The 21962-nt window shown below is 45.6% G+C and overlaps 1 protein-coding gene across 7 annotated transcripts in view; it reads right to left on the bottom strand.

Moving 5' to 3' along the window:
* The window catches only part of FARS2 (phenylalanyl-tRNA synthetase 2, mitochondrial), a 397991-nt gene that overhangs the window by 175349 nt on the left and 200680 nt on the right, over window positions 1–21962 (bottom strand). The window lies entirely within an intron of this gene.

The raw sequence follows: 21962 nt of genomic DNA on the forward strand, positions 1-21962 counted from the left end.
CAGCGCAGCTACATGAGTTCTGATTTCTTCTCTTCCCACCCTGGACTTAGTACTTGATCCCCTGCTTTCCAGCTACAATCCTTGAACTGTTTCCTCGGAGACTTGTCACTGGATGACTGACTTTCTGAGCTGTGCCCAGAGATCAATCTCCCACCTGAAACTTCTCTAGTTGTATATATCCTTGGCGCCACACGCGTCTGTCAATAAGTCCTTCACACGATCCAAAGGCGGACCTCTTTGAAAAGAACCTTTCCATGGAACGGAACAGACTGTGATCGGATTCTACAAGCCTTGAAAACAGTGGTCCTTCACACGGTCTGAGCTGGGCCGCATCCTAATCAACATTCTCTAATTAAACCTTTAACGCCCATCTTAAAACACTCCCTTTGGAACATTCCCCTTTCCTTTCTGGGTCCTCACTTTGGCTTTCTTAATAAAGGAGACAGCAATTTCTGGTGCATATACTAATCAACAGTACATGAAACAATCCCCAGTGGTCTTATCCAGTCAGAATTCTCCTTATAATGTCTCCAGTTTCCCTTAGGGATCTATGTCCTAAAAATCTGTATCCTTCCAACAAGGGGGAAAAATAAAAGCAAACATATGGAGGCAGAAACATGAAATGGAGTTGAGTTGACCAAGTTGACAATAGTACAGGGTAATTCAGAACCTTTTGAAAATGTAAAGGCAATGGTCATGCCTTGCTTAGCACTTATTAAGAGTTAAAAATTAAACATATTGACTTGGGACTTCCCTGGCGGTCCAGTGGCTAAGACTCCACGCTCCCAATGCAGGGGGCCCGGGTTCGATCCCTGGTCAGGGAGCTCGATCCCACATGCTGCAACTAAGAGTTCGCGTGCCACAGCTAAATAAATAAATAAATATTTTAAAATAAATAAATATATTGACTTGAGTATAATCAACTGAGAACTCATCTCCCACCTCGTATACCTCCTTTTGACTGGCTGCCAAAATACAGTAGTTTTATCCTTTACCCCTTTCCGTCACATTTCAATCTAAGGTCCTAGAACTCAGGAGAATTAAGTACTGTTGTGCAGCACACTGCAAATGAAGGTTTGCAGCGAACAAAAGTTGGCCTTCCTAACAGTTTACTAGCTTTGGACATTGTCCACTTTTGAGAGAGCAGTTGCTTTTGTTTGATTGTTTGTTGTATTTTGTTTTTAACTGCCTGAATTGCATACAGCACTTCAGGTAACAATATAGTCCCAAAATTTGTATGTGAGACTTTTTTTTTAAACCAAATCACATTTTAAGTGCACTAAGATGGTCATTAACTACAAACACTTTCAACTAAATGGGGATTCTTCGTACACCAATTTTCATAAGGTGACCCACGTCCATAATAGGTATTTGAGGAATACTTGTCAAACCCTATACGGAATTATTAGTGTCGGGATACGCTTTTACCTACTTCAAATGTATCGTTAAGGTTTCTTATTAACGAGAGTTATCAAAGCTGGGCCACAGCAAAACGTGCACTAGAATTGAGAGGTAGGTTTTTCAGGAAGAAAGGAGCAGAAATGGAAAGTGTAACCCCCGGAGCCCAAATGGCAGGAACAATGCGGCCTTGGGGACAGGCCTTTGGATGGCGGCCAACACAGTCCTGCCCACAGATGCCACTGACCATGAAACGCAGACGTATAGGGCCAGCTCCAGCTGGAGAGAGTAACCCGGCCCAGCCCCCGGCTGCCAGAGGGAAGCACCGTGGAAGAATGTTCTCTTCCTTCTTAGTGTGGAGGACGTGAAAACCACTTAGGTGACTTTTAAACACACTAATCCATCCCTAAAACTCCTGAAGTATTAAGCTGGATGTACTTATCTATTCCTTTCTGTTACAGAACCAAGGAATAATACGTCCCGCCTCGCAGTCTGAAAAAGTGTGCTTTCATATCTGTTAGAAAAATGACTCCCCAAAATAAAAGTTAATAGTGCTCTATTTCTTGTCACACTGTCATAATATCTTAACCATGAAAGAAATTTAATTTAGAGTAAGTAACGCCACTGTCACTTAAATATATGAATGATAAAAGAAACGTGAGCTGTTCTAATTCCATAATTCCCAAGTAATAACAATTAATGAAACCTTCTTTCTAGTGGGAGTTGTTTTCGGCAGCAGATAAAAGAGCTGCCGAGCCTTTTAGGATGTGCTCTCACAAACGCATTGCTTCTCTCTTTATCATTATCCAAAATATAATTAAAAGATGACATTTAAAACAAACTAAAAGTCAAACAGTATCCCACCCTCAGAGGAAAAGCAGCTGAGAAGCAACACTTCGCCTCCACTGAGAGCTGGTAGAAACTGTGGATAAAGTCCGCTGCCCAACATCTGCCTTCTGTGCTGCACCTGTCCTCCTGGAGCATCAATCCCACCTGTCAATACACGAAAAGCTGCATGAGATTATCACTGGCTGCTATTGCGTAGATAGATATTAATTGGGCTGTTTTACCACTGTGGACATGTTCTCTGACCTTTCCAAAAAGAAAACAAATCAATAGGAGTATCCTATACAGACTTCTATTTTCTTCCTCAGCTTGCTCCAATAGTCTAAAATTCAGAGTTACATGTTTATGGTCTTTACTGTTTTAGACCATCTATCTAGTGACTATCTACACGCAGAGAAAAATCAGCCTTTCATGTTAGCCCAAACACAGTTCAGTAGCCTTTAGGACCTCTTGGCTGCGAGGCTTGTGGGATCTTAGTTCCCCGACCAGGGATCGAACCCAGGCCCTCACAGTGAGAGCGCCAAGTCCTAACCGCTGGACCGCCAGGGAAGTCCTGAAGCCAAGTTATTTATCAAAACGCAAAAGAAGATTTCTGAGCAAAAGCTAAACAGCTTGATCCGGTCTATTCCCAAATATCTTAAGGACAAATTAACCAAAACTTTCTTGGCAAGCTGTTTGGGTCACGCTTTCCTTCTTATTTTCAAACCGTAACCCCGTCCTCTGTCCCCTCATTGGCACCCCACACTGTTCTCTCTCGTACGAAGCCAAAGTAATCAGGGCTTGATTGGAGGCCCGGGGCCAATGTCCAACTGTCCAGGGCCTGACCTGCTCAGCTGTGGGCACTACTTAGAACAAACCTGAACAAACACGGCTCAGGACCTAACGCAACCCTAAAGGGACACTGCTTGTTTGCGCTGTAAGGGAACGTGTACACAGCGCTAACATTACACGATGTCACCTACTGGCTCCCCACTGTACGAAAGCCAGGGATGTAATAATCATTCGAATATAACAATAATAAGCCCCTAATAGTATGAAGAACACACTGAATGGCTTTTTTTTCTATCAACATATGATAATACACATCATTCCAGAAGCTTTTAGTCTATGGATATGGTTTAAAAAAAAAAAAAAAGGAGATACAGCAAAACAACCACTGAAAGGCCAATCTGCCTAGGACCCAAGAGGTCAAAAGCAAGGGTACCAGATGTCCTCCCATGGCTGAATGGCTACACAAATAGTGGGAAATCCACGCCTCGGAACACAGATCCACACAACACAAAGAAATGGACTTTGTAGGGACAGATGAAGCAACTTTCGTGAATCTACAGAGAGTCAGGCCCAGTGGAAAATACCAATCCCAAAAAAGGGTATATACTACATGATTCCATTGCTATAACATTTTAAATAACAGAATTTTATAAATGGAGAACAGATTGGTCACTGCTAAGGGTCAGGGACAGCAGATATGGGTGAGGGTGAATATGATTATAAAAGGATGACATGAAGGATCCTTGTGGCGATGGAGCTATTTTGTATCTTGCCTTTGGTGGTGAATATGTGAATCTACACATGATAAAATTGTATAGAATTAAATACACAAACAAATGAATCCAAGTCAAACTGGGAAATGTGCATAAGATCAATGGATTGTGTCACTGCCAATAACCTGGTGTAGCTGGACTATAGTTTGGCAAAATGTTACCATTGGGGAAACAGGATAAAGGGTACACAGGATCTCTCTGTTCTTACAGCTGCAAATGAATCTACTATTATCCCCCAAAATTTCAATTAAAAAGAAAAAAAAAGAAAAAGCAAGTGCAGCTCTATACATTTATGAAGGGCGAAATCCTGCCCTCCCCATCGTGGCAGTCTGGTAAATCCTTCCTAACCGGGCTGTCTACAGTTCTGACAGGTCAAGTGAGGCCCCTGGACACTCACCCGGCAGTGGGATGCCAGTGCCCTACACCCTCACTTCTCTCCCCTCTCACTCTTTACCCCTTTCCCATTAACCTACCCAGGTCACATCCAACTATTACTTCTATACCAAGATGCATCATGAATAAAGGGGCACTTTTTAACTTGATAAATAGTATTGATTGGATCCCTGAATGAAGAAATTTTCATGCCTTTTCTCCCAACATGAATCTGAGCTCCCCTGGGGAATCTGCTCTTGCCCTGTCCCCTTCCTTTTTCTGGACATTTCTGGGCTCTCAGAACCTGATGGAGAGGAGGGGACGGGCAGGAAACAGACTCATTTTCTGGGTCAGGGCAGCCTGTGTACAAATAGGCAAGACAGTTCTTTAGCGGGAGGGTTCTGCTTGCTGGGAAGAATGTGGAAGCTGGGTAGAGAAAAATCTCTCAGTGAGTAGAGGCCAGGTGTTCCGTTTCTAGGAAATTCCCCAGGAGTGAGTGCCCAAGAGAGGAAGGAAGCTGGCCCTTCCGTGTTCCACAGGGGCCTGGTGATGGGCCCCTTCCCACCCGACGCAGCCCCTGGCCTCCGGTAGAGCTTGGAGAGCTCAGAGAGCCGCTGCAGACGGACAGGGGCTGCGTCTTCCTCAGAGCAGAACGGGGCCCTGTGGAAGTTTTTCCCTAATTACCACCGTTAATCTAAAGAACAGACAGGTTGGGAGCACTGACTCTGCACCCAGCCCCGTCCTGCTGCCCCACTCACCAGCCGGACGACCCTGGGCCAGTTATTTATTTACTGCCTCTCTGACTCCACTGCTCTGTCTGTAAAGTTGGGACAGTCAACAGAACCCCCTCGTGGAGCCTTCGTGAGGCTCCTGTGAGTTAGTAGTTATTACCCAAAAGAGGCCTAGAGCAAAGGAAGGGCTCTGCAGGTGCTCGTGACGGTCACCACCCAGGTCTGCGGAGACGCAAACCCAGAAAGCAGCACAGATCAGGCTCCCCTGGACCCTTCACTGCGAGCACATAGCTCACGTCCGAGGCCAACAAATCCTCTCACGTTCGCGGAGGTACTATTGTTGTTTCAGTAGAATGTTAAGTGGAATATTCCCACTGTCGGCAGAGGTCCCAAAGGCTAAGAAAGGTGGATGCTGGACATGCCATGGGACAGTGGGATGGGTTTGCTCACCACCCCGCTGCCACCTCCATGCTCTGTTAGGAAAGCTAAGAATTCACTGTGTTATTGGAGACATGAGCTCTTTGGAGAGTTACGTCCTGTTACTGCTGCCTCTTCCTCCCTCCCAGGGGAAATGGGGAGTGAACCCCCCCCCCATCAAGGAAGTGGGGCAGGGGTTAGGGAACCACCTAGAGAACTTGGCAAGTGTCTCCTTGGGTCTGGGGGACCTAGAGACTACCCGTCACCCACACCTGAAAAACTCTAAAGGCTGAACACTGAATGGAAGCGGCTGTGGTCCTGAGCAGGAAAACAGGTCTGTGCTGGACAACAGGATTGTGAGTTTCCTGTAGCCCAGGTGGGCCCTCAAGCTCGAAAAGCACCCCACCCCCAGGTCCTGGATTGGATGAGCTGACCTCAGCAGCACGAGCCTATAAATACACCACTGAATACAGAGACCCAGCCATCAGCCATCAGCCAGGTAGGACGTCACCCATTCCTGAAGCCTTCAGTCCCCACTAGCGGTGAATCACTAAGGGATCCGCCAAGCACCCCCTGAGAAAATGGTCAGCATCTGGACACTGGTCACTCCCAGAAGTCACACTGCCAGATCCCAGCTCTGCAGTGACAGAGGCCCCTCCCTGGCCCTCGCCTCGCTCCTCCCCTCCCTGCCCAGCCCTCTTTCCCCTTGCTCTCCCACCCATCACCACCCTTGCAGCTTCCACCCCTGTGCCCTACTCTGAGCTGAGGGAAGGAGAAAGCTGTCAGTTGGATGGAAGACGGAAGCTTTGCCATTAGCCTGGACTGTACTTGAAAGTGACCAGGAAAGCTATGGATCTGCTTGAAATCTCACTCTGGATAAGGAAGAATGATTAGACAGAACTTGCTGAAGGCAGTGGTGTGAAAAACAAAACAATTTTAGAAGTTTACATCTACTGAGTCCAGCTCAGTGACTTCAATGTTATAAATGGTTTACTTATCCTTCCCTCGCCTCGCCCGCATTCAAATGGCCTCGTTCAGTTCTCTTCCTTTGTGCTTCCCAACCCACCACCCCTGCTCTTGCCTCCTTATGCCTCTAGGTAACACATAAATATTTGAAATATTTAAATATTTTACTCCTGACCCCAATGAGAGTAGCGTATAATATTAAACTGCATAGAAATGACGGGGAATATAACAAAGAAACAGAAGAATGGGGATTAAACATGACCAATTTCTCCATTCTTCTTCCCAAGGAATCCGATGCATTTTTAACCATTTGGCTATGGAACCTGAGAGATAAAACAGATGGAGGGGAACTTAAACGGACATGGGAATAGAGCTGGATAAAAATAAGATATCGGTTGGCAAAGCTAAAAACACAATCCCACGGGTCTAAGCACACGAAACGTCTATAACATCATGTATTCGTCAGATAGACCAAATTGGTAGTCGGAACCATGATACAGATTGTCCCTTTCATCAATAAACTCTGTCAAGTCACATCTAGGCCATAAGAAGGATCTCTGTGTGGGGAAATGCTATGTGAAAACCAATCCCTGCGTCATTCTCGTCTTCCTGGACCCTCCCAGCAGAGCCTGGTGGTCATGTGACCATGCTCCAGCCAATGGAACCGAAGCAGGCAGGAGCGAGACCCCCGGCCCCCTTGGAGACCCTCCAGTTCTCCCATCCTCTGCTATGGGGTCCATGGCAGCCACATGTTCCAGATGTTATCACTGTGGCTCTCTCTGACTGAGAGATACACTTTCAATGGATTAAGCCACTGAGATTTCAGGGGGTTCTCTGTTAGCTCTGCACGGCTGGGCCTATCCTGACGATTAATCAGCCCTAACATTCTGACATGACAAAGGAATCTGCATAACCTCTGATTGGTACCAAACTGAGGATCAATGCCACTTTTCCTTGTCCTATAAAAATAATTTTGCTAGCTCAGTATAAACATTTCATATAAACTGGAAGAGATTTATAGAGAGCCTACCACTTATAAATTGTTATTAAGAAAATAGTGTTCCTACACTGTGCAAAGGTTCAGTAAACAAGAATTTGGCTAAAACATAAGGAAAAACAACCCTTGAATCTCTAAGGAAGTCAGCACTAAAACAGGTGACCCAGAGAGGTTGGGGAACAAGAGACCCTAGTCAGGGAACTAAGATCCTGCATGCCACGAGGCATGGCAAAAAAAAAAAAAAAAAAAATTACAAAGGGAAAGAAAGGATTTCTAAGAACTCCTAAAAGTAGGTTGTTTTTTTTTTTAAAAAAGAAGCTTTTAAGAACCTGAGTTTGTCTTTGGTGTAATTTTATCAGGAAAGAAGCAGGTACATGGCCATCACTTTTGCTGCTAAATAGCATCTGTCAAAAGTAAGCCTACCTTGCCTCCCTTGGAGGGGAGCAGCCAAATCCATCATTCAGTGACCAATCCAAACCCATCAGGATGCTCAATATATTCTGATTCACTAACATATATATCTGTCAATATTTTCTCATTTTTAGTTTTAATAAATCTATCATGAATTTTTTTAAATAAATTTATTTATTTTATTTATTTATTTTTGGCTGCGTTGGGTCTTTGTTGCTGAGCACGGGCTTTCTCTAGTTGCAGTGAGCGGGGGCTACTCTTCGTTGCGGTGTGTGGCTTCTCTTGTTGTGGAGCACGGGCTCTAGGGGCGCGGGATTCAGTAGTTGTGGCACACGGGCTCAGCAGTTGTGGCTCGCAGGCTCCAGAGCGCAGGCTCAGTAGTTGTGGCGCACGGGCTTAGTTGCTCCGCGGCATGTGGGATCTTCCCGGACCAGGGCTCGAACCTGTGTCCCCTGCATTGGCAAGCGGACTCTCAACCACTGCGCCACCAGGGAAGCCCTATCATGAATTTTTAATCAATATTTTATTTCCTTTGGGGGCTCTATTTCTTTGCAAACTTACCCTCCACATGTTATCTATTCTCAGGAACTCGAGATAATTTGAAAAATATGGCTTCATCATTTTTCACTCATCAAACTGGCAAACATTGCAGTCTGACAATGAAAAATGCTGGCAGGAAGGTGGACAAACAGCAAGTTCACACACTGCCGCCAGGGGCGTCAGTCCCATCTGTGATGTCTTATTTCATGAGCTGGCGTTTTAAAGAGTATCTACTATATTATTCTCTAGACTCTGTAGAACGCTTAAAAGTTTTCTTAATAATAACTTAAAAAAATTTTTATTGGAGTATAATTGCTTTACAATATTGTGTTAGTTTCTGCTGTACAATGAAGTGAATCAGCTGTACGTATACATATGTCCCCTCCCTCTTGGATCTCCCTCCCACCCACCCCCTCATCCCACCCATCTCGGTCGTCACAGCACCGAGCTGAACTCCCTGGGCTATACCGCAGGTTCCCAGTAGCTATCAATTTTACACATGGTAGTGTATTTATGTCAAACCTAACCTCCCAGTTCATCCCACCCTCCCCTTCCCCCCGTGTCCACACATCCGTCCTCTACATCTGCATAAGATGTGCTCTTCAAGGACAGGGACAGAACCGCTCACGTCCTTCACACCCTGCCAAATACAGAGAAGTAACTATGCAGGTTTGATCTAAGAAAGCAAGAGGCATAAGTACTTTTCTAATGGGGCAGCTTTGAACTGGATGTGAGTGTTCCCAGCAGGAGCCACGACCAAGACGGGAAGTGTGACTATCTGGGTACCAGTGGCCACCACAGCCTCTTCTGACATGCCTGCACTCAGGCTTACAAACCTGAATAAAAGCATTCAAAAAAAACCCACCACCACCACCAATGCAGCACGATGCTCCCTCTCTGAACTAACTTTACGACCCTCAGGTTCTGCTTACGCTTGCGGGCAGCAGGGCCCAGAGCACCTCTCTGTCTTCGGTCAGGAGGAACTGTCGTCCACCCCTCCTGAAAACTGCTAACAGCCTGGCATCGTGGGGAACTGGCCAGCATTGTTTGGCAGGAAGACCCCCATCTTGGTCACTCTGTTTGACAGGAAGCAAAATTGAATTTTAAGGAAGTCACCTCGGGTCATCTACGGCTTCTGAGCTTGAATTAGCTCTTCTAATCTCATTTGCTTGTTCAAAGCAACACAAGAAAACTATAAATAGACAAATCATCCACTGTCTCAATGTAGCTCAACATTAAGACCACACTCAGATCCACCCAGTGAGACGTAATGGAATAAACACTGTGATGGTATCAACAGCCAGACAACTGAACTTGATAACACAATGGGACCCTTATTTTATTTCATTAAAAAAAAAAAAATTACATAGGGGACTGGGCTCAGAGAGTCATATACTCGGAAAAAAAGGGTGCTTGGAATACAGAGCGGCTCCTTTGTTCGACACACCTCCTTACGGGGCCCTGGGTACAGGATCGATGGATTAATTTCCACGTCCAGGCTTCACCAGCAAAGTGTCCACTTCCTTCAACCAATCTGCATGTTTAAAGCTCTCCCTTGAAAACGCTCCGTGCACTGCTTCTAGCATATTTCACCTCTTCCCTTCTGGACAAGCTTCTTGAAAGGGCAGTCTACACTCACCGTTTCCAATCCTCAGCCCCTGTCGACTCCTCAGTACGATCCGGTTTAACTGCGCTCTGGCTTCTACGACACCGTTCTACTAGGGTTACCTTTGCAAACACTGACAAGAGCCCCGCCTGCCAAAAGCGGCCTCCTAGGGCCGACGTCTCAGTCAGTTCAGGCTGCTGTAACCAAATACCGTAAACTAGGTGGTTTATAAACAATAAAAATTCATTTCTCACAAGTCTGGAAGCTGGGAAGTCCAAGGTCAAGGCACCAGCCTACTCAGGGGCCCACGCTCTGGCCCATCCTTCAGTGTTGGTGTTCATCAGGCAACCACTCTGCCTCCTGTCCTTCCCGCTCTGTGTTCCCCTAGGTAATTACACAGAATCCCATTCTTTTATCATCTGATCACTCCCAAGCCTCTCTCTCCAGCCCCGACCTCTTGCCAGAGCTTCAGATTCATCTACCCAAACACCTTCCAATGTGCCACAACCAAGTGATATCAACATTTCCAAACCTGAACTCACTGTTCTCCCCACCGACGCAGAGCCTACTTCTCCAAAGCTGAAAACCTCAGTCTGTGACATAAACGCCCCACCAGTCACCCAAGAAAGACACCCGAGAGTCACCCTTGACTCCTTGTTCCAAAACTCCAACTCCGACCTCCACTGTTACTGCCTCTGCCCTTATGCAAGCTCCTGCTGGCCCCCTGGATACAGCAGCGGCCATCTGGCTAGTATCCCAGCCTCACTCTAGAGCCAGCACAGCACCATCCACATGGCCCGGAGCTAACTGAAATGCACACACGACCGTGACTCTGCTCTGGAAAGTTCTCCAGTTTAAATATCAATAGTTAAAGGTGAAGCTAATTACAGAGCAGCACCCAAGACTGCCCACCCCTGATTCCCCCCCTCTGCATCAGCAACTCCTGCCACACCTTCCTTCACAAGTTATGCCCTAGGACAGCCCCATCCCACAGAAATCTAACACAGGCCATACAGGTAGTTTTAAATTTTCTAGAAGCCACATTGAAAAAGGGGGGGAGGAACAGGTAAAATTAATTATATTAATATACTTAATCTAATATATCTAAAATAATCATTTCACCATGTAATCAATATTTTTAAAAAGTATTAATGAGACCGGTTACATTCTTTTTTTGAACTAGGTATTTGAAACCTGGTATATATTTCACACTTAAACAAATCTCAGTCTGAACTGCATTCCACGTGCACAATAGCTACACGTGGCCAGGGGCTACCATGTTGGACAGTGCAGCTCCAGCACCAACAAGATGGTTGATACATTTCCCCATATATCATGCTCTTTCATGCCTTTGTTCTTTTTTCCAAACTTACTCATGTTCATCTTTTGAGATTCGGCTCAGACAGCCCTTCCTACCTCCCAAGCTATGCCAAGTACAGACTCATATTCCATTCACTGCTTGGGCCAGCCACCGTCCAAACACTGAATTCGTCTACCTACATGTCTGTCTCCAACACTAGAATACTAGTTCCTCCAGAGCAAAAGCCTACCAGATTTACTCTCTTCCATATCCCAAGCACCCTGCAAAACGCTTGTACATAGTAACAGAGAATTAAATCTTTGTTGAATTAAAATGATTCAGAATAGCACAGGCACCACTGAAATCAGAGCTGTATGTTTAAATTCTGGGTTCTGATTTGCATTTCTCTAATAATTAGTGATGTTGAGCAGTTTTTCATGTGCCTCTTGGCCATCTGTATGTCTTCTTTGGAGAAATGTCTATTTGGGTCTTCTGCCCATTTTTGGATTGGGTTGTTTGTTTTTGTGATATTGAGCTGCATGAGCTGTTGTCTTTTCGTCTTGTTTATGGCTTCCTTTGTTGTGCAAAAGCTTTTAAGTTTCATTAGGTCACATTTGTTTATTTTTGTTTCTGTTTTCATTACTCTAGAAGGTGGGTCAAAAAACATCTTACTGTGATTTATGTCCAAGAGTGTTATTCCTATGTTTTCCTATAAGAGTTTTATAGTGTCTGGTCTTACATTTAGGTCTCTAATCCATTTTGAGTTTACTTTTGTGTACAGTGTTAGGGAGTGTTCTAATTTCATTCTTTTACATGTAGCTGTCCAGTTTTCCCAGCACCACTTATTGAAGAGACTGTCTGTTCTCCATTGTATATCCTTGCCTCCTTGGTCATAGATTAGTTGACCATAGGTGCATGAGTTTATCTCTGGGCTTTCTATCCTGTTCCATTGATCTATATTTCTGTTTTGGTGCCAGCACCATATTGTCTTGATTACTGTAGCTTTGTAGTATAGTCTGAAGTCAGGGAGTCTGATTCCTCCAGCTCCGTTTTTCTTCTCAAGATTGCTTTGGCTATTCGGGGTCTTTTGTGTTTCCATACAAATTGTGAAATTTTTTGTTCTAGTTCTGTGAAAAATGCCATTGGTAATTTGATAGGGATTGCACTGAATCTGTAGATTGCTTTGGGTAGTATAGTCATGTTCACAATATTGATTCTTCCAGTCCAAGAACATGGTATATCTCTCCATCTGTTTGTGTCATCTTTGATTTCTTTCATCAGTGTCTTATAGTTTTCTGCATACAGGTCTTTTACCTCCTTAGGTAGGTTTATTCCTAGGTATTTTATTCTTTTTGTTGCAATGGTGAATGGGATTGTTTCCTTAATTTCTCTTTCTGATCTTTTGTTGTTAGTGTATAGGAATGCAAGAGATTTCCGTGCATTAATTTTGTATCCTGTAACTTTACCAAATTCATTGATTAGCTCTAGTAGTTTTCTGGTGGCATCATTAGGATTTTCTATGTATAGTGTCATGCCATCTGCAAACAATGACAGTTTTACTTCTTCTTTTCCAATTTGTATTCCTTTTATTTCTTTTTATTCTCTGATTGCCGTGGCTAGGACTTACAAAACTATGAGGTATCAAATCACACCAGCCATCATCAAAAAATCTACAAACAATAAATGCTGGAAGGGGTGTGGAGAAAAAGGATCCCTCCTGCACTGTTGGTGGGAATGTAAATTGATACAGCCACTATGGAGAACAGTATGGAGGTTCCTTAAAAAACTAAAAATAGAACTACCATATGACCCAGCAATCTCACTACTGGGCATATACCCAGAGAAAACCATAATTCAAATAGACACACGCACCCCAATGTTCATTGCAGCACTATTTACAATAGCCAGGTCATGGAAGCAAACTAAATGTCCATCGACAGATGAATGGATAAAGAAGATGTGGTACATATATACAATGGAATATCACTCAGCCATAAAAAGGAACGAAATTGGGTCATTGTAGAGACGTGGATGGACCTAGAGACTGTCATACAGAGTGAAGTAAGTCAGAAAGAGAAAAACAAATATCGTATATTAACGCATATATGTGGGATCTAGAAAAATGGTACAGATGAACTGGTTTGAAAGGCAGAAATAGAGACACAGACGTGGAGAACAAACATATGGACACCAAGGGGGGAAAAGAGGGTGGGATGAATTGGGAGATTGGGATTGACATATATACACTAATATGTATAAAATAGATAACTATTGAGAACCTGCTGTATAGCACAGGGAACTCCACTTTGCTGTACAGTAGAAACTAACACAACATTGTAAAACAACTATACCCCAATAAAAAATAAAAATGAAAAAAAAAATAAATTCTGGGTTCCTGGGTGAACATTTTTTTTTTAATTTTTATTTATTTATTTATTTATGGCTGTGTTGGGTCTTCGTTTCTGTGCGAGGGCTTTCTCTAGTTGTGGCAAGTGGGGGCCACTCTTCATCGCAGTGCGTGGGCCTCTCACTATCGCGGCCTCTCTTGTCGCGGAGCACAGGCTCCAGACGCGCAGGCTCAGTAGTTGTGGCTCACGGGCCTAGTTGCTCCACGGCATGTGGGATCTTCCCAGACCAGGGCTCGAACCCGTGTCCCCTGCATTGGCAGGCTGACTCTCAACCACTGCGCCACCAGGGAAGCCCCTGGGTGAACATTTTATATTCTTGGTTAACAAAAAAGGATGCAAAGACAGACTGCAAACCTACTCAATCCTTTTATAGGACATATTCATACATATGCAATCTCTTTCAATGCAGAGCCTGCTTATGAAAATATTTACCTGTGGCATACCGTGAGCAGAATAAAGAAATTCAAATTTTGAAGTTAAAAGGGATCATAGTATGATCTAGTTATTTTATGTAAAGAGAAAAGAGGTGAAATAATTTAAATGGCGAATACAAATGTACACAACTACCTAACGCAGAACCAGCACCGTAACCACACGCCCGGGTCCCTAGAGTTTTCCACTGCACCACTCTGCTCGTGTGGTCAACTGTTCACGTTAATCAAACAGAATCTGTCATTAAAATCCATTTAACGTTAGAGAAAACCCGTACAATTGAAAATCTAGCTGTTTGTTATTATTGCTGTCAACTCCTTTCAAGACGGCATGGCCGGGAATACACCGCTCAACAAACCCTCCTTGTGCTGCCCCTCTGGTCACAGACCCATGGGGCCACGTGACCAGTTCTAGCCAAGGAAACGTGTGGAGTGGCTCATGCCCCCTCGGGGGTGAGGCATTTAAGAGCAGGTGTGCCACCTCCATGTGCCTCTCCCCTGACCCTAGAGCCAGCATGGGGATGGCAGTCACAGGCTGGGATGGGGTCTGTCACGCCGAGCTACCAGACGGAGGGGTCGGGCCCAACAAGAGCAAGAAGTAGACTCTGGCTGTGCTGAATCACGGGGATTTCGAGGTTGTTTTTCAGTGACGGCAGATCATGCTTAATTAGCCTGACTAATAACTGACAGAAGACTAAAAGTACAGGTCTAAGAACCTGTACCTTGAAATTCAGTACTGTGGCAAAAGTAATTAATATTACTCTAAATTACTAAATACGAATCCACTTTAAAATATTTCCTGCTACTATTTTATTTTAAAATGACATAATGAACTATACATTAAATGTAAGATGTAGCAGGTGTAAAATATAGTTAAAGGCATAAAATTGTCAATGTGGAAAACACACAGCCAAAACCAAACGCTGAATCAGGATTTTAGCACTGATTACTTTTTCTAAATACTGGCCATAAATATCCTCGTGAAGTGGCTATACCAGTCAAGGTCACTGTCTGAGGCTAGGACCTAAGGTTTGCTTTCCACACGGGACATCATTCCACGAGGAATTCCTATTGGCAAAATTCTCATGGACTTTTAAGGAGGCTTTGGGGGAGGATTAATGATGTACAGTTTGAATCTCCTGACTGTACATATAGGGATGTCAGCGTAAGATTGTATCGAAACATTTGGAAAGAGTTTACAGTTGGCATCAATTTTAGAGAAAATACTCTTCACCAGGCAGAGCTGCTCACAGCAATACATAGTTATTTTGCAAACTGAAAGCACGATTACCTTGTGTTTCAGCCAGAAGAGCTTCAGCCAATTGCAGGGTGAATACTCTGAATGTCTGAATTTTAAATTCATACTGAAAAACTTTTAGACATTTAGAACAGACTTTCATAGATGTTTAGACTTTTAAATGCTGATAACCCTTTCTAAATAATGGACTGAACTGGGTAATTCCCCAATACTATTACAGAGTAACTATGCAAGGCAAAGCTACCCACACCTCTGAGACGATCCAGACTTGTGTCTTTTTAATGTTCCTCTGAAGCACATTTCCTTCCATTAAAAATGTGTACTTGGTTGGAAAGAATTTCATTATAATTCACACAACTTGTTTTAACTAGATGGTTGGCAGATAACTTGTGCTTCATTTAAGAGTTTGGCTGAGTATTTGTGAATGTGCAATACACAGAATTTTCTAAAAATCAAAACATATCTGGGACTTTCATAGATTCACTTGATCTTATATTTTCCCTATCCTTGATTTTTATTAACTTTTATTGTTTCCTATTTTGCTGTATTGTGTGTTTTCCTGTAAGCATCCTCACACCTGTAACATGGGAGAACAGAGATGACTAAATGAAGAGATAAAATAACACATATGACCTATAGATAGATTTTTAAAATCTAAAATATACCTCAGTGCTTCCCTGGTAGTGCAGTGGTTAGGAGTCCACCTGCCAATGCAGGGGACACGGGTTCGAGCCCTGGTTCGGGAAGATACCACATGCTGCAGAGCAGCTAAGCCCGTGCGCCACAACTACCGAGCCTGCGCTCTAGAGCCCACGAGCCACAACTACCAAGCCCGCGCACCTAGAAGCCCATGCTCCGCAACAAGAGAAGCCACTGAGATGAGAAGCCCACGCACCACAACTAGAGAAAGCCTGCGTGCAGCAACAAAGACCCAATGCAGCCAAAAATAAATAAATAAAATAAATTTTAAAAATAATAATAAATAAATAAAATATACCTCATAGAATCATGTCTCCTGACTCTTAGTGTCTGTAATGGTTTATAAAGCCTTCCCCATCCTGGGGACTTGGAGGAACCCTGATTGGGGCCCAAGTGACAACTCAGATGGCAATGAGCCCCAAGGACTCAGCGTTCATTTGTTCTGGCGGACGGCTGCTGAAATAGACTGGCTCAACCAAACTGCTTCATAAATGGGAGTTACCATGACAATCGCCGTCATCCTCGTCACCCTGGCCAGCCCGCTGCCCTCCCAGACACACAGAAGAACCTCCCAGAAAAGAAGCTCGAGGCAAAACCAGGAGTAGAAGGGGGTTGAGGCAACAGCCAGAGTAAAACGAGAGGGGAACCCTAGACGGAGTTCAGAGTCACACTCAAACGTGAAGTTGTACCCCCCTTCCCTGGCTGGTCCCCCTTCCATCTTCCATCGCAAGTTAAATGTCACTTCTTCAGGAAGCCCTTCTATGACCTTCTGACCTAGGGTAAATCCCCTTCCAATACTTCCACAAAACTCTGTACTGTCTTTTTTGTGATATTCAGGTATTCATTGTGCCCCTACTATGTGCCAGGCACTGCTCTAGGTAATCTGAACACGATGTGAACAAAATTCTCCTCCTCCTCCCAGAGTTCCAACCTCAGTAATGATCTCACTGTTCACCCAGATGCTCAGACTCTGTCTTGACCCTGTTCCCTCCCTCCCTCCCTCCCCACATTCAATGAGTTACTAAGCCTGGCTGATTCTGACCTAGAATCTAGCTTCCCTCCATCCCGACCACCAATGCCTAGCACAGCTATCTGTCCTCTCCCTCGGGAACGATTCCCACAGTCCCGAGTCCCCACCATCTCCAACCCACATACACACCTCCAACTGGAGCTCCTAGGATGGAAATCGCACCAGGGGGCTCCCTTGTGTCCAGTCTGTCTGGGGCCCCCCGTCGTGTGGAGAGGTGACGCTGGTGACGGCCCTTGGATCCACCTCCTCCCCAAGAATCCTACACCTGCGCCAGGCTGAACTACATGCAGTTTGCCACACGTGTGCTACTGTGCCCACCGGTGACACCTAGCACGGTTCCTGGCACCTCCTATATGCTTAACACGTATGTGTTGATTAAAAGAGTGAACATCTGAAGATAATCCTATTTGCACACTTACTGGGCCTCCTGCTTGAATTGTCCTTTATCTGCAACTGTCAATGATCTCAGCACATTTGCATCCCAAACACTTAGCACGGCACCTGTAACCTAGGAAATGCTAAATAACGTTTGTAGCATAAAAGGAGGGACACATGACTGATGGACAAATCACCTGCCTTAGCTGAGGATACAGAGTGGAATAAATCAAGTACAGAGCAATGATTTTCTCCTTCGTGAGGAAGCCCGAAAGCCTTTGCGAGTTTCCTTCAGGAACATGAGCTGGGCAGGTCTTGACAGGTAGAATCAGAATAACCTATTAGAGACCCCAGGGAGGAGACATGCCCTTCTTGTTTCATTTTGCTTTAATTCAGCTGATATTGATTGAGGTGCCCTAAAGGTAGCAGCACATGATGGAAACAGAATTGCCTGGGAGTCGGAGGACCAGAAGTAAATTCTAGTACTGGCTCTACTTCTAATTAGCCTCGTGACCCAGATCCAGCCATATCAGAAGCCCGTTCACTCATGGACCTCCTATTTATGTAAGCAATTGAAATCCCTTTTTCTGCTTTAGTTGGGTTTCTGACTCTGGAAACTAAGAGTGCTGACTAATACCCCATTCTTATTGTCTGTGGTGGGTGCATTACCCTGTGGGTAAACCAAAAAAGGTCCGGGATAAAGCATATTTGGATTCCAGCAAAACATGTGGTAAAAGTCTCTTAAGATATCCTCACAGAAGAGAGCAGGGCCTGACCGTTCACTTAGACGTACCTGAAACTTGTTGAACCAACATATGCAAAATGTCCTGATTAACGGACACGCACGCATGGAAAGAGGTCTCCTGCATCATTTTACAAGCCCCTGAACCTGCCCCTCTTCTACATGCGGTTCTCAGCAGGCACTGGGAGTAATGAAAGGCATGCTTACCAGACTTGTAGGTCTCTCAAAGCTGGAAGAAATACTTAATGTAAAAATGTACGAGTCAAGATTCAATGGTCTAAAGAGGCCCAAGAGGATGAGTTTAATAAGGAGGACAGAGAAAAGGCCCATTTAGGGCCCTGGTCTCTGAAATGACCCTTAAGTTTTTCCCCAAATACATTTGGAGACATTACTTGGCCTAGGAAACGAGTCTCCTCCGTTTTTCTTTTTGGTTTCTATGGCTTGTAATTAGGTTTCTTGCCTATTTGTGTATTTGATTATACTTTGCAGATAGGGTATTATTTCTTAATTGTAACTGTTCTTAGAGTTGGGAAAGTTGCCCATTTGTGATTAATTAGCTCTTTGATTATTTTGTGTTTAAGGGCCTTGAGGCCTTTAAGCACAGGCACCTGAAAATTAAAATTTATTAATATCAACCTAATGAAATCAAAATGATTTAATGTAACTTTATGATTTATATTTCTTATTTAAATGTAATTTATAGACTTTTTCCCACTAGCACAACTGCTCTCATTCTCCTCATTTTCCTCAGCAAGAAAATCTCAAGATTCAAGTCCCTTCTCAATGTAAAAATCATCTGCATCTCGGCTTCTATTGTTCTCTCTTGCTACTGCTTCCACCCCTCTACTTCTCCTCTGACTTACTGGTTTCGACCAGCAAGTGCAGCCAGGCGGGGTGGGCACGTGGACACTTCCACCTCCTTGCCTCTGGCCCAGCGTCTCCAGGCCCCTCGGAGCCCAGGGGAGGGGCAGGGACAGCGCAGGCTCCAAGCCTCCCGCTCTCGCCAGCCCCTAGGAGGGCGGGGAGCAGGAGAGCTCGCATCAGACGCCAGCCCCGCACACGTGCGTGAAGCAAGCCCCGCACAAGGGGAGGGGCTCCTGGGCACCTGCCGTGACTGGGCGCCAGGAGTTCACTGTTGGCCGGGACATGGTTTCTGGGAGTTCAGCTGCCCTGGCGGTGCCCCCCGACGAGGACTCAGGGACAGAGCGCGGGCCCGCTCTCGCCCTCGGGGTCAGGCTCTGCCCCGCCGTGCGCACACCTGCTCACTCAGCCGGCCGGCACTGTCCAGGCGCGCCCCTCGGCACGGGGCTCACAAAGACGAGCAGCCCTCAGGCCCCGCGCTCCGACAGCTCCAACTCCTCCATCCATCCCACACCCGCGACGTGCCCACAAAGCACAAGGCCCCGGACCCACTGCTTTGGGGGCCTCCGAGAACTTCAACACGAGGGGGAAAGCAGGCTACACTGCAGCAAAAGGAGGGTTCAGGGGTGCGCTGGCGAGTCGGAAGAGGACAGACTGCTCTAGCTCCATGGCTGTGAAAGGGGTGCTCGTGGGGAGGCTGGTGGGACGGTGTCACGCAGGCAGAGGGCAGAGGGACCGAGTGGGACCTCCCCAGGGGGGCCACCTACCAGAGCTGCCATCCATGAAAACAGAGCAGTGCATTTTCACTCTTGAGATAACCAGAGAATCCCTAGATTTAAAAAATTTTTGGAAATGAGGCAGAATCTTTGTTTAAACAGAAAAGAGAAAAACCAACCAACCAACCAACCAACCAACCAACCTACCCTCTGCCCCCATCTAAGACTCTCAGGGTTCCTGCTCTTCCTTGCCGTCTATCTGCGTGACAAGTTCCATCATTCCCAGCCCAACTCCAGCAGGCCTCACAAAATGTAAAGCTAAAATTCCGGTCAACACCACCCGACAGAGTTCCACGTTACATTGGAAAACAAAACTGGGAGACATCATGTATTTTGAGTAAGAGAAAAATAAACCAGAAACCATGTGTATATATAAACACACAGAGGAACATAAATATGGCCACGTGCTGGTATATAGAGATGTTGTGTTGTGGACGGCACTATCCCCAGTAACCTGTTCTCTAACACACAGTTCGCTGCGGCAGGCATCCACACAGAGCAGCCGCCCACTTTGCCAGGAGACGGTCCTGGTGCTCTGCCTACCCTCTTTTTGTCTCTCTGCCTCCAGTCCCAGTGCCAAGTGTGACTCATTACCCTCCTGACCCCTTTTCACACTCGTCAGCTCCTCCCCAGGAAGTCAGTCACCTGCACGTTCCAAGGACCCCAGGCCTTACCCTTAAGAACCCACTTCCCTGGCACCTGCCCCCCACCTCCAGCCTGTCCCCCAAGTTCTGAGCTGCATGTGAAGTGTCAAAAGCCAGGACCAGTTTGTCCTGCCGCGATCAGCTCGCTTTGCCAATATGCTCACTGAAATTTCCTTGCAACATTATCATCGGCTCCATAATGTAAGCTGGGGCCCGTGGGTCAGGCAGAGGCCCAGCTGAAGCAGCCGGTCATGCTGGAGCCCACGCCCAGGAAGGTTGAGGTAGGTAGAACTGGGCAATGCTGGGCAGTTAGTATCTCAGGAAGGAAGCATTCACAACAGTTCCGGTTCCGTGAAATGAAGTCTTGCTTAGGAGGTTACCAGGCTATACCAAGGTCCACTTCTACTCCCTAGGGCTAAAATCAATCGGTTTTTGTTTGTTTGTTTTTTCACCCCTATATCACTGGTTGGCAAACTACAGCCCTTGGGCCAAATCTGGCCACACTGACTCACATGTGTATTGTCTGAGGCTGCTGTCACGCGCGACAGTGGCAGAGTCGAGTAGTGACAAAGACCAGCTGGAGACCGGCCCACAAAGCTGACGGTATTTACTATCTGGCTCTTTACAGAAAAGGTTAGCTGGTTCCTTCCTACCTCATATTTATCACTAATGCCATTTCTTCCTCCAATTTCTCATTATTAAAGTTCTCAGTTATAACAACGCCCCTCGTTTCCGATGATGGCAGCACAACTCAAGCCCTCTTCATTCCCACCCATCCTGCACGTCGCTGCCAGGCGGATCTGACCGCTGACCAAATCCTCTCCAGCCCACACCCGGGTAAGGACTTACGTGCTCTTAGGTGTCCCCAAAGCCAATTTCCTAATTCTACCTTTCAGGGCCCCCAAGTCAGACGTACGCCTCACTCCTCCGCGTCATTTGGCTGGTGCTCACGCACCCTGGGCTTTCCTCCCCTGCCATGCAGGCTTCCGGGGCTTCCTCTGCCCGGCCTGCCCTCCGTTGCTCCCATTTCCTGCCCCACATCTTCTCCTGGGCCACAGAGTCCCCATCGGCCACTCTAAGTCCTGCCCTTTTGTTCAATTCACGCTGTCAAGAACTCACTCATTGCCACTTGATTTCTTGCTGAACTATCTGGTCACCTTACAGATTCCATTGGTGACAAAACATAAATCAGGACAAAGACAACAGGAGAGACTCTGCTCAGAGGAATCCATCTGGGGGGTGATCCTCTCTGAGATGTGGTTTCCAAAACCATGTGAGATCTCAACACGCGGACCACCTACACGTACTCGAGGCAAAACCTCTCCTATCTCAGCACACACCGCGCTCAGAGTTTATGTCACATACTTAACTGTTTTCCAGGTACTTTCACACTTTGGCCTTTTATCTCCTCAAAGAGTTTAGAAGTTACCACTGGGATGCGGGACATACACTGCACTGATAGGTAATAAGAAGAGAAACTAAAAAGATAACTAATTGTAAGACACAGAAGTATGCCCTGCTTCAACAAAACCCAATGGCTTGCTGACTTTCCATAACTACATATGAAAAACCAGAACCCTTAATCACATGCTTACCAGACACTGTGGATT

The sequence above is a fragment of the Balaenoptera acutorostrata genome, chromosome 10, assembly GCF_949987535.1.
Source record: "Balaenoptera acutorostrata chromosome 10, mBalAcu1.1, whole genome shotgun sequence".
Classification (NCBI taxonomy): Eukaryota; Metazoa; Chordata; class Mammalia; order Artiodactyla; family Balaenopteridae; genus Balaenoptera; species Balaenoptera acutorostrata.